Source organism: Sus scrofa, chromosome 8 (assembly GCF_000003025.6).
Source record: "Sus scrofa isolate TJ Tabasco breed Duroc chromosome 8, Sscrofa11.1, whole genome shotgun sequence".
Lineage (NCBI taxonomy): Eukaryota > Metazoa > Chordata > Mammalia > Artiodactyla > Suidae > Sus > Sus scrofa.
The window spans coordinates 11,652,591-11,668,844 of NC_010450.4; the positions used below are offsets into that span (position 1 = coordinate 11,652,591).

General features: G+C 46.7%; 1 protein-coding gene across 24 annotated transcripts in view; it reads right to left on the reverse strand.

The window, feature by feature from the left end:
- LDB2 (LIM domain binding 2) overlaps positions 1 to 16,254 on the reverse strand; it is a 396,329-nt gene that overhangs the window by 11,531 nt on the left and 368,544 nt on the right. The window lies entirely within an intron of this gene.

Genomic DNA, 16,254 nt, shown 5'->3' on the forward strand with positions numbered 1-16,254 from the left:
AGGGCAGTTTCTAAGGGTTCAAGGACCACACCTTGGAACAAGGCATCCCTTGCCCTTGCAATCACGGCAATACGAGCATTGGCAATGCACCTTCCCTTGTGGAAAAACATGATTTTATTACAAAAGGCAGATGTGCAATCTCCGCCTTCATTGACCCGTCTTTTTTACTGCTCCCTCCCCTTCTGCCATTTCTCACCTGAGTTTTTTTCCAGGGACCACACTCCTTTTTGTCCATTGGGTTCCCTCTACCTGGAATTCTTCCCTCCCCTCTTTTGACCATTGCCCCTCATCCTCGAAGACAAAGTAACTTCCTCTCTTATGACTTCCTCCACTGGCTGTGCACCTGTCGCCCTGTGGACTGAGCTGGATGCCTCCGTAGTGCTCCCATAGCATCGAGCCCTTTCTGCTCTATGAATTTATTCACATTTTATAACTATCCGCTTCCAAGTCTCTTGTCCACTTGACTTTGAACTCTTTGAATGATGAGACTGTGCGTTTTATCTCTGTGTTCCTAGGTTTGGCTCAAATGAATGGATGCATTTAAGGAGTGATTCTCAGAGAGACTGGAGATCTTTCAATGCCGATGTTCCTCAAAGTATAGTCTAAGGAACACTCCCCTCAGAACCAATGAGCTGGTTATTAAAAACGCAGACTTCTCAGCTCTGTCCTTTCTATTTCACTGAGTCTGGAGGTGGGTCCTGAATCTGCATTTAATACAAAAGCATTCTCCCATCTCCTTCTGAGGAACACCCCAAAGTTTGAGATCCATGGCCTTGCATATGCTAGGCTTTAGAAAAGATAAAGGTAGGCTGTAAGACATACGCAAATCCCCACGGGTTTCCAGCTCAAATTCACCTCTCTTCTCATGTCCTCTCTTCTCACGTTCCTTTGCTTTTCCTTTCATCTCAATCTAAATATGATAATCAAGAGTGGCTTCATCTAGAAACATTCCCCAGATCATTTTACCTACCGATGATCTAAACTTTGCCAAAACCACTAACCTCATTTAAGGGCCAACTGTAATGTCCTTCTATCTGCAGTTTCTCTGGAGGAAGAGACTAAGATTGCAAAGCCTGAACAACACAAGCACAACCCGAGCCAAAGAGACAAAGCCACTCGACCCTCGCGCATCAGGCCGTAAGGGAGTGAGATCTGGGTGAGCAACGACGCATCTTCAGTCTTGTCTATCCTCTTGTTTGCTTTGGAGTCCTTTTTGAAGCCTAAAATGTTAATAACGAAAAACCTGAGAAAGTGGGAGGGTTACTATGCAATTAACTCCATATACCAATACTGTGTGTGTGTATTCCTCTACTAAGAATTCGTCCCTGGAAATCAAAGTCTGTGCAAACTACAGACAACCTCAAGGCTTCCGCTGTCACTCACACCAAACAGAGTGAAGGATTCCATAATCATCTCCTCATAGAGAGATAAGAATGGATTATCCATCAAAGAACCACTGCTAGCTTCAGTTAGGGTCAGAAGACATTTGCATTTATTATTAAGTGAGGATAGAAAGAAAAGCTCTCTGAGAAATTCTAAGGACAGGAAAAATATTTTCTTTGATGAAAAAAAAATGTTAGAAATGTTTTCAAACCATTTCCTTTTGGTCCACTCCCTTACCTGTGAAAATGACTTACAATGGATATAAAATTCATGGATGGAAGAGGAAAATTAGCATGGTCTCAGAAGTAGGGAGGTCCAGGTATGGATTGGACTCTGTCACCAGGTGCATATCCTTGGGCGGGCCACTTAATAATGCTGGGTCTCATTTTCACCTGTAAAACCACACCCACCTTTTATACTGTTTGGAAATTTTTTTTTCTTTTGAGGGCCACACCTGTGGCATATGGAAGCTCAGGCTAGGGGCCAAATTGGAGCTGCAGCTGCCAGCCTCCACCACAGCAATGTGGGATCCGAGGCGCATCTGGGACCTGCACCACAGCTCAAGGCAACACCAGATCCTTAACCCACTGAGTGAGGCAGGGATGAAACCCCCATCCTTATAGATCCTCGTCTGGTTCATAACCTGCTGAGCCACACCAGGAACTCCCTTGTTTGGAAAACTTAAGGTAAGATGTCTTGACACATAAGTTTAACCAACTGTAGCTGTCATGATTGTGTCTTAGCACAGCACAGATTGCAAAACAAACCACATTTCTATTATTTGCAATCAACAAGCATTTACTAATTGAGTTTCTTCCTAAGTGTCAGGTACTCTGCTTAGGTGCTGGGCACATAACCAGGAGAATGTCAGCCCTGAGCATGCAGCCCCTCTTAAAAATGATTTAAGCATCGTGAGAAAACTACCCTGTGTTTACACTTCAAACAGCTTAGAAAATCACATCTTTCTGAAGCAAATATATTCATTCTCTGACAAGTTAGACGGCGAGTATTTTTATTATACGACAAGTTAGACCTATTTGGACCTGGAAAGGGTTATCAGCTTTGAACATGCCAGGAAATGGGGGTTGCATTTATGGTGAGAGCCCAGGAACTCATCATCTCTTTCTTTTCTCAGGTGCCTTTCCTCGTTGGGTTTTGGGCAACAGTTTTTTTCAGGTGCTAATCCTCAGGATTTATCCCTTCCCCTTTCATGTAAAAATATCTTCCCATCGCTGTAACCCACCCCAAAGGAATTTGCATCTCTGAATACTAATCAAGAATCCCCTAAGCCATTTTTCTTCCAGTGAAGGGCTACCAGGCTGGAGAAGCAGCCCGCCCCTTATTCATGTATGCAAATGAGACGCCCCGCCGCGCGCTCCCACCGGAGCGGGTGCTTCTGCCGGGCTGCTGCGTGCTGTAGGTGGCAGAACTAACTCAGACAAGAGCCTGTCTTCTCAGGCAGCAGCCAATGCATCTTGGCAACAGCAAAAGCCTGGGGCCTTATGAAATGAGATCAGGAAGATGCTTCGGGAGTACTTTCCCGCAGTCCCTCGCCAAGTCTTTCTAGAGCCAGGATTCCCGCTCTCCCTGAGGTCTCAGATCCCCCCTAGGGAATCAGGTAAGGGCTATGCAGCCTGTTTTCCAAATTTTGTGCAAAATATCTGGCGGTTTATGAACCCTCATACACTCCTATCCATTGACTCCAGGTAGAGTCCCTTGTTTGTATTATATACCATCCAGGCTATAATATAGATGCCTTTGTTCCTGTGCTGGACGTGCGCGCACACACATACACGCGCGCGCGCGCGCCACACACACACACACACACACAGTCGACTCCCACCTCAAAAGCATATTGATGGAACTGGGCACAGGGTCCTTTGATTTTAAGGAATGATTTTATCTGCAAAGTTGTTTCTGCTACAGAGTTCCCGGTGGACCGATCCTTTTGCCCCAAAGGAGAGGCTTCAGACGGTGAGGACACCTGCATCAGTGCAGCAGCCTGCCTGGCTTGGAGTTTGGTCTCCACCTGCGGGGGTGTTGGAGGTGTGAAAAGATTTCGATCTAAAATGGAACTGGAGGATAGGAAACGGAGACTCCTGCCCCGTCCTTAGAAGAAGGGCACTTAAGAAGGAGAGTGGGATTTCTCATAAGTACTTGAATTAGAAATGATGGAAACTTACTTCCTGACCAATGAACAGCCAAGAATCTGTCCCCATCCTCAAGCCAGTGAACTTGCTGCTGGAACTGTGGCTGGACCTCCTCCTCTTGCCCTCCTTGTTGGTAAATACCGCCCAATCCAAACCCTCAACTGACTTGCTGGAACTGGCTGCAGCCTGTGTTTCTCTAATGCTATTCCTCTGCCATTCCCGAATAAACTCAATTTCTGGTCATCTGAGCTTGCCTCAGTTTACCTCTTCATTTAGATGGCCTGAGGATACCAGGAGGAATCCCAGGGCCCTGTGCAAGGCAGAAGGAGCCAGCAAGTCTGGAGACCTCTGTTTGAACAGGAAGTCCCTAAACCTATAGGCCCTGCCAGGTCTAGTTAGGATCCTAAAGAATGCCATTGACCATCTTGGCAAAGCCTTGAGGATGCCTTCGGGCAGATTTACTGAGCGCTTTAGGCTGAGACTGGCTCCTTCTGTGCTTCTGACTTCATCTTCTGGGATTCTGGCCCAGCACAGCCCCTTTGGTGTGAAACCAAAACCTATAAACCAGCGGTGATTTGCTGACTAAATGAACGGGTGGATGGATGGGTGAACGGATACTAATTAACAGACATCTTGGCCAGATGTATAGCAAGGAGCCATTTGCTAGTGGCAGACAAATTAGGCCTTGTCCTCTGGGGTTAGAGGTGATGGATTTGACCACTGGATAAATCACCGATTGCCTTCTCTGTTTGCACACACACACATGGATGCACCCAGTTACCACGTGATCTGGCTGGATGAAGAGATCTGGGCTTGGTCCTAGGACTCCTGCCTTTTCATGGTAACAAAGAGCCTAGCAAATTTAGAGAGCATGCTATTTTGCTTTGTTTTGTTTCTGGAGAAATTTGATTCTCCTTAGCTATATACTCGCATTTGTTCTTTTTGCTCATCTCCTAGCCTGGCCCCAGGAACAGTGGTACCTGTCAGAGCTGGCTCTGGCTTAAAAAGCTGATGCCTTGGGGTTGGCATTTGGCTAGTTCCCAGAGCTAGGTCGTGACTACTAACATTTTAATTCAGTCTTTTCCAGATGATGGCATGCCATTCTCTGAGCTTGAACCACCTACTCTGGCACATAGGTTTGTGCAAGGTTACAGGGTCCGTAGCAGCTCAGGCTTTTGCTTATGTTGTTCTTGCTTCAAAGACCTTCCCTCCTTCTCAGTCATCCCAACTGGGTGTTGGCAAGCCACAGCCAGCAGGATGACATGGCCAGGACTGTCCATGGCTGAGTTTGTATTCCAATGCCAGAGTTGAATAGTCACGACAGGGTCTCTATGACCTAGAAACTTCCCAAATATTTACTATCTGGCCATTCATAGAAAGGTGGCCACCTCTGTTCCAAACCAGTGCTACTCAAAGGAAAACTATGTTATGTTTCCTGGAACAGATACGGAGCTTGAGAAGAGTATAATTCAGTTCATTGCTTCCTTCATTGGAAAAAATCTTGTGTCAAAAAATAAGTCTGATGAATTCAACAGTGTATCAAGGGGGTAGTTCATTTGTATTCCAGCGAAAGCTCCTTATTTGGGTGTGGATCACGAAGCGTTTGCAGTCTGGCACTGATCTGCAAACCACATTTGAATCACACCAGTATGAGCACCAACGTCCAGCTCAGATCTCACATGGGTTTCCAACCGCAAGGGACGCCTGCTGCTGTAACACTTATTACTCATCTACATACATCCCAGGGTTTCTATTTGCATTGGGAGTTATTCTTTCCAGGAGTGTTGTTTCCTCTCCTTATCTATACGAGTCCTATTTTACTTCTCTCTCTCTTTTATTAACACGGTATTAGGCGTGCTCAAATATTTGTTGAGTCATAACCTAACAATCGCTGTGGAGTAGCTAACCAATGTCTGTGCCTAGTGTATGGACCTGACATACATTATATCATTAACCCTCACCACCTCCTGGTCCACTTTTAACAGGTGAGAAAACTCAGACTCAAAGCCATTAAGTCACCCAGAGGTGATATTAAAAAGTGTGATTCTTAGATTGTACCCAGGGATCTACAGCCATTTAAAGGGCAGAGAAGAGGTTCACAGTCAAGTCTGCCCAAATCTTCGCTCTTAACTCTTAACTGCTCTGTGGTCTACCTCTCTGAATATGAATGGCCTTAAGTTTCTGCTAGAAGGTCCAAGGCTCTCACTGTCTATTATATTATGCCTTGCACATGGTATTGATCTATACACAGAGAGGGGGGTGATACAGAAGACTGAAGGCTTTGGAGCCGGATTCATCCAGATTCAAGCCCACATGTCTGCCATTTACTAGCTGTGGATTCTTGGCCAAGAAGTTCTGCCTCTCTGAATTTCAGTTTCCTCGTCTGTAAAATGGGGATCCTGATATTTATCTCTGAAGGTTTGAAACAATATATGTAAAGGCTTAATGCAATACCTGCACCAAGGTCCATGCTCAAAAGATGGAAATTGATGTTACGATAAATACTGGTGGCACCAGTGGCCCAGTTCCACTGAACCAACAGATCAATGTGTGATAGGACTCGTTAGCTCCTCTGGGAAGTAAATCGCTTGGTCTCCTTGAGACTAGGGGGTCTAATGCCCCAAGAGATGGTAATCAGGCCAAAGGCACGTGGCATTTTAGTAGCTAAAGTCTCTGATAATAATCTGTTTTTAGAATTCAGCGATAAATACAAACATTCAAATCAACAAACCAGCGTCATTCCCCCCCCCCCCCCCCCCCCCCCAACTGACTCTTCTGGCTAACTCTGAATTAGGAAGATATCAGAAGATGGGGAGGGGGTGATTAAGAATGAACTCTTATCTAAGGGTGAAAGCATCTCTCCTAATTAAGAAACACATGAGGAGTTCCCATTGTGGTGCAGTGGAAACGATTCTGACTAGGAACCATGAGGTAGCAGGTTCTATCTCTGTCCTTGCTCAGTGGGTTAAGGATCTGGCGTTGCTGTGAGCTGTGGTGTAGGTTGCAGACGCAGCTCAGATCTGGCATTGCTGTGGCTCTGGCCTAGGCCGTAGGCCGGTGGCTTACAGCTCTGATTAGACCCCTAGCCTGGGAACCTCCATATGCTGCAGGTGCAGCCCTAAAAAAAGGACGAAAAAAAAAAAAAAAAGAAAAAAAGGAAAAAAGAAAAAAAGAAAAGAAACACATCACAAAAAGAGATCTTCTATTAAAACAATGGAAAAATACAGCATATGGAATCTAAAAGGAAAACAAAATAAAACAAGCAGATAATCCCACTTAGAAAGAGATAAGAATGAATAGCAGGCATCCACAGGAGTAAAACCCACTCCGCCTTAGAGGATGAGAGACAGGGGGAGGGAAGGGAATGCTTTCCCTGAGAAGCTGTGCAATTCCAAAACATCAGATTAGGATTTGGGTTTATTTCCTGATAGGATTAAAGGTAGATTGATTGTCAAATTCAAAACATCCTCTTTTTTTATCTGAAGATTCAACCCAGGGAGCCTTGGCCTTTTCTCAATTGTTTTGCAAATTGATTATTCAGGGAAGTTATCTCATCCAACCCTGGAGACAGGCAGCTCTCTCCAAGCTCCTAGTGGGCAGGGGACACTGGGGGTCTTGGAGGGACCACCCTCCTCCACAGCAAGAAGTCACGCATGTGCAGTTCAATTTCTTTATTCTCCTTTCTTTTTCTTTTTAAACTTTTTTAGGGCTGCACCCACAGCATATGGAAATTCCCAGCAAGGGGTTGTATCAGAGCTGCAGCTGCTGCTGCTGCTGGCCTGCATCACAGCCACAGCAACATGGGATCTGAGCCATGTCTGTGACCTACACTGCAGCTCACGGCAGCAAGGAATCCTTAACCCAGTGAGCAAGGCCAGGGATTGAACTCACATCCTCATGGATACTAGTTGGGTTCATACCCCGCTGAGCCACAATGGGAACTTCTGCGCATTTCGATTTTGAGGCTGTGGGTTGGGACGTCTATACATGACCACTGAGGCCACTGGTTGCTTCTCTGACCCACCCTAAGCAGGGAAGGGCTTGGTTATTTTCCTGCGCTGTAGAGCCAAGGTGACCAATTAGACCCATGAATAGATAGTTCAAGGCCGCTGATATTCATTCTCTCTCCTTCCAGACCCATGGACTTAACCTCTCTGTTGTGTCACTTGGCACCAGCACCCTTCCACAGTGATCTGGTTATTTGCCTTCTTGCCCTTAGCCCCATCCCCTCGCCCCAGTTCTGCTGGGGACACACCCTCCTACGCTCTATTTCCCAACTGTTTTTGCCACTGGCTTTGGGTGAGGTTTGGTCCATTGGGGGCACCGGGAGAGATTGGAGGAAAGTGGATTGAGTTATTTTGCTAGGGCTGCGGTAACAAAGTATCCCAAACTGGGTGGTTTGAAAACAACAGAAACTTATTCCCTCGCCTTTTTGGAGGCCAGAAGCCTGAAATCAAGGCCCTGGCAGGGCGGTGCTGGTGTTCCGTCTGAAAGCTCTAAGGAAGACGCCTTCCTGGCCCCTTCTTCTGTCGGCTCTGGCCATCCTCAGTGTGCCTTGCCTGGTAACTGCATCCCTCCAACCTCTGCTTCCATCTTCCCAGGCCTCTGCCCTGTGTCTGTGTCCCCTCCTCTTCCCACAAGGACATTAGTCATTGGGTTTCCAAGTAAGGTCAGATCCTCAGGTTGTGGGTAAACATGGATTTTTGAGGATCACTGTTCATCCTGCTCCATGGGTAAAGAAACTGATAAGGGTGTTTCTTGTCCTTTCTGTGGTTCAGAGGGTCTCTCCAACAGCCGTCACCAAGGTCACCATAGTCCCAGGCGGCCTGACAGTAACACTTGCCTTTCTTCCCAGAAGTGGCAGTTGCTAATCTTACGGCTGCCTCATCTTCCCCCAGTGGCTTTTTCAGCTCCAACCCTTTCATAAATAATTTGCCAGATTACATTTCTTCTATGAAATTACCTGGTGTGGGTTTTGTTTTCCTGGATAGACTCTGATTGACATGCACCGTTAGTAAGACATTAGGCTATTTGTAAAAGGCGGGTGGAGGCATCACGGGTCGGGGTTAAGCATGTAAACCAGGCTTGGGTTCAAATTCCAGCTGCTTCGTCACTAGGTGAGCTACTCAAGCTCTTGGTGTTTGTGTTTCTCCATCAGCAAAGTTAAGGTAACAATGGTATCTAAAGAATTAGGTTGGTAGGAGAAACAAAATCCACTTAGAATAGGTACCAAGTTTTAACATATGGAAAGTGTTCTATACATGTTTATTACGATGGGGGGGGATAAGCGATCTGGGGGGCAGGGGCTTCATGGGAAACATTTTGAAATTTGTCAGAACATACCTATTAAAATTCCATGGATGTTCCCTGCCCAATGTATATACACAGATATACACACAGCTTCATAATTAGATTTTGGTGATACAATGGCTATTCAAATTGTGTAGTCAACACCCCTTTCCTACAAATAACTTGTTTGGACCACCGAGCCATTGCCATAGTACTCTATTCACGTGTTCATGTATTCATTTAGAGCAGCACCTCTAAATTCTAGGGCACACTAGCTGGAATGTTTCCAAGGAAAAAGGAAAATCTGCCTGGAAATCCCCCATCATCATTAACAAATATCTAAGGAGTGCTGTCTGCTACCTCGAGGGCTATGAGCAAATTTCAGGTGCATTTAAAAAATTCTTATGGAGCAATGGTGGTGCCCTCTGAGGAGTCAGGCACTGAAAACGAAGGCCAGCGGTTCAGAATTACTCTAAGAGCCACATGATTGTCTGTCACCATGTTAGTTAGGGTTCTCTGGAGAAACAGAACCAAACAGGTGGGTACATACACAGGCATGTATTTTAAGGAATTAGATCATGTGATTGTAGCGGGGAGAGTGTCTGAAATCCATAGGGGTCCCATAGGCTGGAATCGCAGGCAGGAGTATGGATGCTTCAGCCTTGAGACAGAATTCCTTCTTCTCCAGGAAACCTCTGTTTTGCTACTAAGACCTTCACCTGATTAGATGACGCTCACCCAACAGTAATCTGTTTTACTTCAAGTCAGCTGAAAAGAGGATAACCATGTCTACAAAATACCTTTGCAGACAAACCTAGATTAGTCTTTGATTAGACAACTGGTACTATAGCTGCTATGAATGGAAATGTGACCCCTTCAAATTCCTATGGTGGGGAGTTCCCGTTGGGTGAAGTGGAAACGAATCTAACTAGTATCCCTGAGGATTTGGGTTCCATTCCTGGCCTCATTTAGTGGGTTAAAAGATCTGGCGTTGCCATGAGCTGTAGTGTAGGTTGCAGACGTGGCTCAGATCCTGAGTTGCTGTGGCTGTGGCTGGGCAGCTGTAGTTCCAATTCAACCCCTAGCCTGGGAACTTCCATATGCCATGGGTGCAGCCCTAAAAAGAAAAAAAAAAAATTCCTCTGTTGAAGTCCTAACCCCTAATGTGACTATATTGGGATATAGGGCTCAGGAGGTGATTAAGGTTACAAGAGATGATAAGGGTGGGGTCCTGATCTGCTAGATTGGTGGCCTTATAAGAGGAGGCAGAGACAAGAGAGATCTCTTTCTTTCTGGGGAGAGGCCATGTGAGAAGATAGCAAGAGGGCAGCTACTGCAAGCCAGGAAGAGAACCCTCTCCAGAAAGCAAACCCTCCTAGACCTTGATTTTGGACTTTCCAGCCTCCAGAACTGCAAGAAAACAAGTTTCTGTTGTTTAGAACACAGTGAACTATCAGCCTCTCCACTATTCTGGAAAGAACAGGAGACCCGGGCTGTGTCCTATTATTTTATTTTTTTAAAATAGTACCTAGCACCAAGCAATGAATGCCATGTTTGTGGATTGAATGACTCCTTGAACCCATGAATATGATCGAATGAAAAACCAAAACAGAGAGGTGATGAGACCTCAGAAAATGGGTCGGATCTTGCTTCATCCATTTCATAATTATAATAACTTGAGTATCAGGGATGCAAGGGTGAAACAGCAGACACAGCTCCCTCCCGTGAAGCTCACCGTCTAGATGGGAGACACATGATTGACAAGAATCCCAAGTGGGTGGATGTTGGAGTGGGGAAGGTGGCATCAGGAAAGGCTGCCAGGAGGAACTGATGTTTAGGTTGAGACCTAAAGAGATGACATAGGGACCAGCGAGGAGAAAGGGAAGACAACCAGGACAAAATCTAGGTGGACGTCTCAGGCAGAGGGAATGCATGTGTGAATGCAAGAGAGAGCGCAGAATCGGAAACCCCACAATGATGGGATTAGGACTGATTTGTGTGAGCCAGGGCAGAGAGGCAGGCAGTGGCCAGATGCAAAGCCTCAGTCTCCATCCCACAGAAGAGCTGAGAGGTGCACCTGCTGCGAGCAAACCCCTTCTGTGCGTGAGGAACCCTCTGCAAATGACGCCGGGCTGAAGGCTGACCGGCCAATGGGGAAAAACGTGCTGTTCTCTCATCCAGGTTTCCCGAGCATGAAGAAAGCCACGTGGACTTTTTGATGTGTTTGGTGAGACAAAAGCAACAATCATCCCCCAAGGCAAACTCTGGCTACTCAGTCTCCAAGCAGCGGAGACCTCCCGGCATGCCGAATGGTGTTGATTTCAGCCCTGGGCGTGTTTACAGTGGTCCACGTGGTTCCTGGCTGGAAGCAGGCAGTTTTTGTAACATGTTGGTTATTTTTCCCTGGGAAGGAAGAAACTGTGCAGTGGCACTGAGCTAATGGTTAAGCACTAGTGTGTATGAATGGGGCCTTATCATCTCAATATGGTGAGAAAGGGAATTGGGATGTGGTCCTCGGGAGCCGTCAGTGACAGTTTCCTAGGAACATGGCTATCTTGTTGGTGTCGTTATAATCCCTCCTGCACATTAACTGCCTGCTTAGGCTTTTCTCCTGCCCTGCTGTGTGTTCCCACGCGGCTGTTAACACAGCATCGTGTTCTGGGCTTTGGGGATGCCTCCCCCTGGCTGCTGTTGGGGAGGATTTCTGGGCTCTGGGCAGCGTGGGGATGTGGACTTTTCTCTCTCTTGGCCCTGGGCACCCAGCTCGGCTGCCTTTGGAGTGTCTGCCTGCCTGCCTGCCTTCCTGGGAGCATCTGCTAGGCCAGGGCCATGCTGCTCCTCTCTGACTCAGAGGGAAGGCATGATCTCTCAGTAATGGAGTGCATAGCTGCCTGGCTGCTCCAGGCCGCTTTCATCACTGTGCCCGCGGAGCCTTGAATCAGCAGCCACTCCCTTCCCAGGGATGGAGGAAGGTTGGCAGAAAGCGGAGTTGATGTCGACGATGGCGATGCTTCATGAAGATGCAGCTGGCAGAGACTGGGGTTCAATCACTCGCTCACTCATTCAACACATATTTCTTGAGTCTGTACTATGTGCCCCATGTTTGTTTAAGGTGCCAAGGATGCTGGAATCAGACATAAAGAAAATGACTCCTCTCACAGAACTGCATTCTCATGAAGGAGACAGATACTCTCAAAAAGGAAAAATAGCAAAAGATAGTCAGGTTTGTAACCCCCTGACAATGGCTCAGTGGGTTATGAAACTGACTAGCATCCTTGAGGCTGGGGGTTTGATCCCTGCCCTCACTCGTGGGTTAAGGATTCGGCATTGGCGTGAGCTGTGGTGTAGGTCTCAGATGTAGCACGGATCTGGCATTGCTGTGGCTCTGGTGTAGGCTGGCAGCTGCAGCTCCTATTGAACCCCTAGCCTGGGAGCTTCCATGTGCTGCGGGTGCCGCCCTAAAGAAAACCACCCAAAGCAAAAAATAAATTAAAAAAAAGACATACATACATCCTAAAGACTGAGAAGGAAGCAAGGAAAGAAGGTGGGAAGGGAATTGGGAGGGCTGAAAATTTAGATGCTGTCTAAAGTCTCTGTGCTCAGAAGAACCACAGCTCTGCAGCGATGTCCGTGGCCTAATCTCTTGAAGGTGTGATTGTGTCAGGTCACTTGATAAGTGACAAAGGGAGTTAAAGTTGCTGGTCAGCTGACCTTGAGATGGAGAGAGTAGTCTGGATTAGCCAGGTGGGTCCACATTAATTACAAGGGTATTGATGAGGGGGTCAGAAAGGAGAGTCAGACAGATGGTAGCATGAGAGGAGCTTGGCCTGACATCGAGGACTTTGAAGATGGGAGGCGGCCTGAGCCAGGGAATGTGAGTGGCCGCTAAGAAGTTGGAAGAGGCAAAGAAATGGATTCTCCTCTAGGGCTTCCAGAACCCTGCCCTGCCAACACCTTGGTTTGAGTACAGTGAAAGCCATGTCAGGCTCCTGATCTACTGCAATGTAATAAACTTGTTGGGTTTTAAGCCACCAAATATGTCGTAATTTGTTTCAGCAGCGATAAAAAAAACTGATGCAATCACCCAACGGTGATAACTAAGTAAGGATCTCTGGTAAGGTGTTCATAGTCAGCAAGTGAAAACAAGGGATGCTCAGGTGCATTTGAATTTCAGATTGTAAATTATAATCTATTAAAGTAAGGAATAGCTTACTCATTACTTGACATTTAAATTTAACAGGGTATCTTGTATTTTATCTGGTGAGCCTCATCTCAGAGGAAGTAGGATGGGGGTATTTGGGGGAAAGATATTCGGGGCAGAGGGAAGAGCATGGAAAAGGAGGCTTTGAGGAACCATGAGGAGAGAAGTATGGTTGGAGGGAAAGAATGAGGAGAAGATGGGTTCAGAGCAGTCATCAGAAACTGGATCCTGCTGGTCATAAGGAAGACGGCAGCCTTTGGTTTGAGCAGGATGGGAAGATACTGAGGGGTTTGGGGCAGAGGAGTACCGATGTTTGCGGTCCCCGGAGAATGAAGAGATGCAGACTGCTAGCAACTTGATGACAAGGTCTAATGCAGCACAGAGGTAGGTATTCTAGCACCCAAGCACTGGGAAGGCAGGAGCCCTGCTAATCCATACAACTCAATGCTGCACCATCTGCCATCAGAACCCGAAAGGTGTACGGGGTTGCATGGACGGAGCCCAGAGGATTTCAGGAGAAAAAAGTGGCTCGTGAAAAGAAATCTGAAGGCTCGTAGGTGATCTGTAAGTGCCAGGGGAAAGAAGAGATGCACGGGGACCTCACGAAGGCAAAGACATTTTGTACAAAGCCAAATTTCACTCAGAACTCAATCTCCGGGAGAAGAGTGTGTCATATCTACTGTCCACATCAGTTATTCAGAGCAGCAGAGTCTGAACCAAGATCCAAGGAAGCCATTTCAACTCTTCAAACACGTAGGAGTTCCCTTAAAATTTTGCAGGAGGGAAGAAAAATCATGATGACAAAACTCTTTTAGCAGCTTGATATTGAATCACTAATTATGACCAGCACGAGGTGTTGACTAGGTACCGGGGAGTGGGCTCAGGGCCTTCCATGGATTTTTCATCCTCCCAGCACCGCTAACCACACAGATACACAGAGGAGGAAAAGGAGACCAGAGAGGTTGAGTAACTGATCCAAGGTCACACAGCTTTCAGAACCCATTAAATGCAACCACCTTGAATTTAGCCCCAGACTGGATCTGTTACTCCCTCTAATTTTTATACTCCAGAGTGTGAACACATCTCTGTCACCCTGCACTATCAAGAGCTTAATATATGTCTGTTTCCCTGATGAAATTGGGATCCTGTGATAAGGAGAGCTGTCCATCTTGATGTCATCAGAAATTGGCATGGAGTAGGCAAGCAGAAAATCAAATTTGTGTTGAATGAGTGCATGAATGAATGAATGGATGGAATATGAATCTCAAGTGCAAAAATGTCAATGTCAAAACACAGACAGGCAAGGCCTTGTCCCTTCATCCTCATCAGAATCAAGCTGGGCACCAAGGATCCTGCCCCCTTGCTGTTTTTTTCTCCAAAGTCCCATGACAACTTAAATATACATCTCATTTCACTCTGTTTATCCCCCCTGCCCCCACCCAGAGTACCAGACGTCTCCAGAGAGATTACAGATGTAGTTCTTTGGTAATTTCCCCCTTCATCTGTGTCCACATCTCTTCATATCAGAAGCTTCCTTCCCCATCTCCCTCCATGTGTTTTTTTTTTTTTTTTTTTTTTTTTTTTTTTTTTTTTTTGCTTTTCTTGGGCGCTCCCGAGCATATGGAGGTTCCCAGGCTAGGGGTGAATCGGAGCTGTAGCCACCGCCTACACCAGAGCCACAGCAATGCGGGATCCGAGCCGCGTCTGCAACCTACACCACAGCTCACGGCAACGCGGATCGTTAACCCACTGAGCAAGGGCAGGGACCGAACCCGCCACCTCATGGTTCCTAGTCGGATTGTTAGCCACTGCGCCACGACGGGAACTCCCATGTGTTTATCTCATTGTTTCTCTTTGTTTTCTGTGCTTTGTGAGCATCCTTGATCCCTGAGCCCTGGACAGAAGATCTGTGTACGATGATGGCAAAGCCACTCCTGTCGTAGCCATTACACTGATTGTGCAACTTTTTTTTCTTTGTCTTTTTTCTATTTCTTTGGGCCGCTTCCGTGGCATATGGAGTTTCCCAGGCTAGGGTGAATCGGAGCTGTAGCCACGGCCTACCCAGAGCCACAGCAACGCGGGATCCGAGCCGAGTCTGCAACCTACACCACAGCTCACGGCAACGCCGGATCGTTAACCCACTGAGCAAGGCCAGGGACCGAACCCGCAACCTCATGGTTCCTAGTCGGATTCGTTAACCACTGCGCCACGATGGGAACTCCTGTGCAACTTTTTTAAGGGAACGCTGATGTGTTTGAAGAGTTGAAACATGGCTTCCTCGGATCTGGGGATCTTGCCGTCTAGTACGGAGCAATGCGATGTGAGCAGGACTTGTACATCATTGCTGGTTTTGAGGATGGAGGAAGGAGCCATGGACCACAAAATATGAGCATCCTCCAGAAGCTGGGAAGGGCAGGGAAATGGAGTCTCTCCTAGAACCTCCAGAAGGAATGAGCCCTGCCCCTCCCTGACCTTAGCCCAGTGAGACTGGTGTGGACTTCTGACCTTCAGAATGACACACACAGAGGGAAGAGCGTGTGAGGATACAGGGGAAGATGGCCATTTATCCACACATCGAGCAGAGGCCTCTGAAGGAACCAGTCCTGCTGATGCCTTCGTCTCAAACTTCCAGCCTCCGGAACTGTGATAAAGTAAATTTTGTTGTGTAAGCCAATAAATAAATAAATAAATAAATAATCTGCCATGTTCTTAGATATGGACAAATCTCAGTTTAGCTACTAGTGGAAGGTAAGTTCCCCAAGGTCACACAGCGAGCGGGATCTAGCTCCCTGTCGACCCAAGTCTGGAAGAGGAGCCAGTCCATGCCTCGCTTAAAACACTCCCCCTTTGATAGGAAGGTAGATGGAATGAGACCATCATGTACCTCCACTCTTCTGGAATTTTCTGCTTGATAAAAGTTTCATTTGAGGTCTAGAGAACCTCCCCAAATTACCAAGTTCCCATTTAGCCTCCCAGAGATGCCTTGAAATTTGTTCTCAAATTTTATTCACTGGAGCCAACATAATGGATCCTAAAAATGTCAAGCTACTATTCGGGGGAATTGGCCCATAACCAGGCGCTGTGTTCCCCCTTCCAAATTTCACAGCAGCCCTAGGAATTAGGTATTTTTATCTTCATTTTATTATTTTTTTCTTTTTTTTATTTATTTTGTCTTTTGTCTTTTTAGGGCTGCACCCGCAGAATACGGAGGTTCCAGGCTAGGGGTCTAAT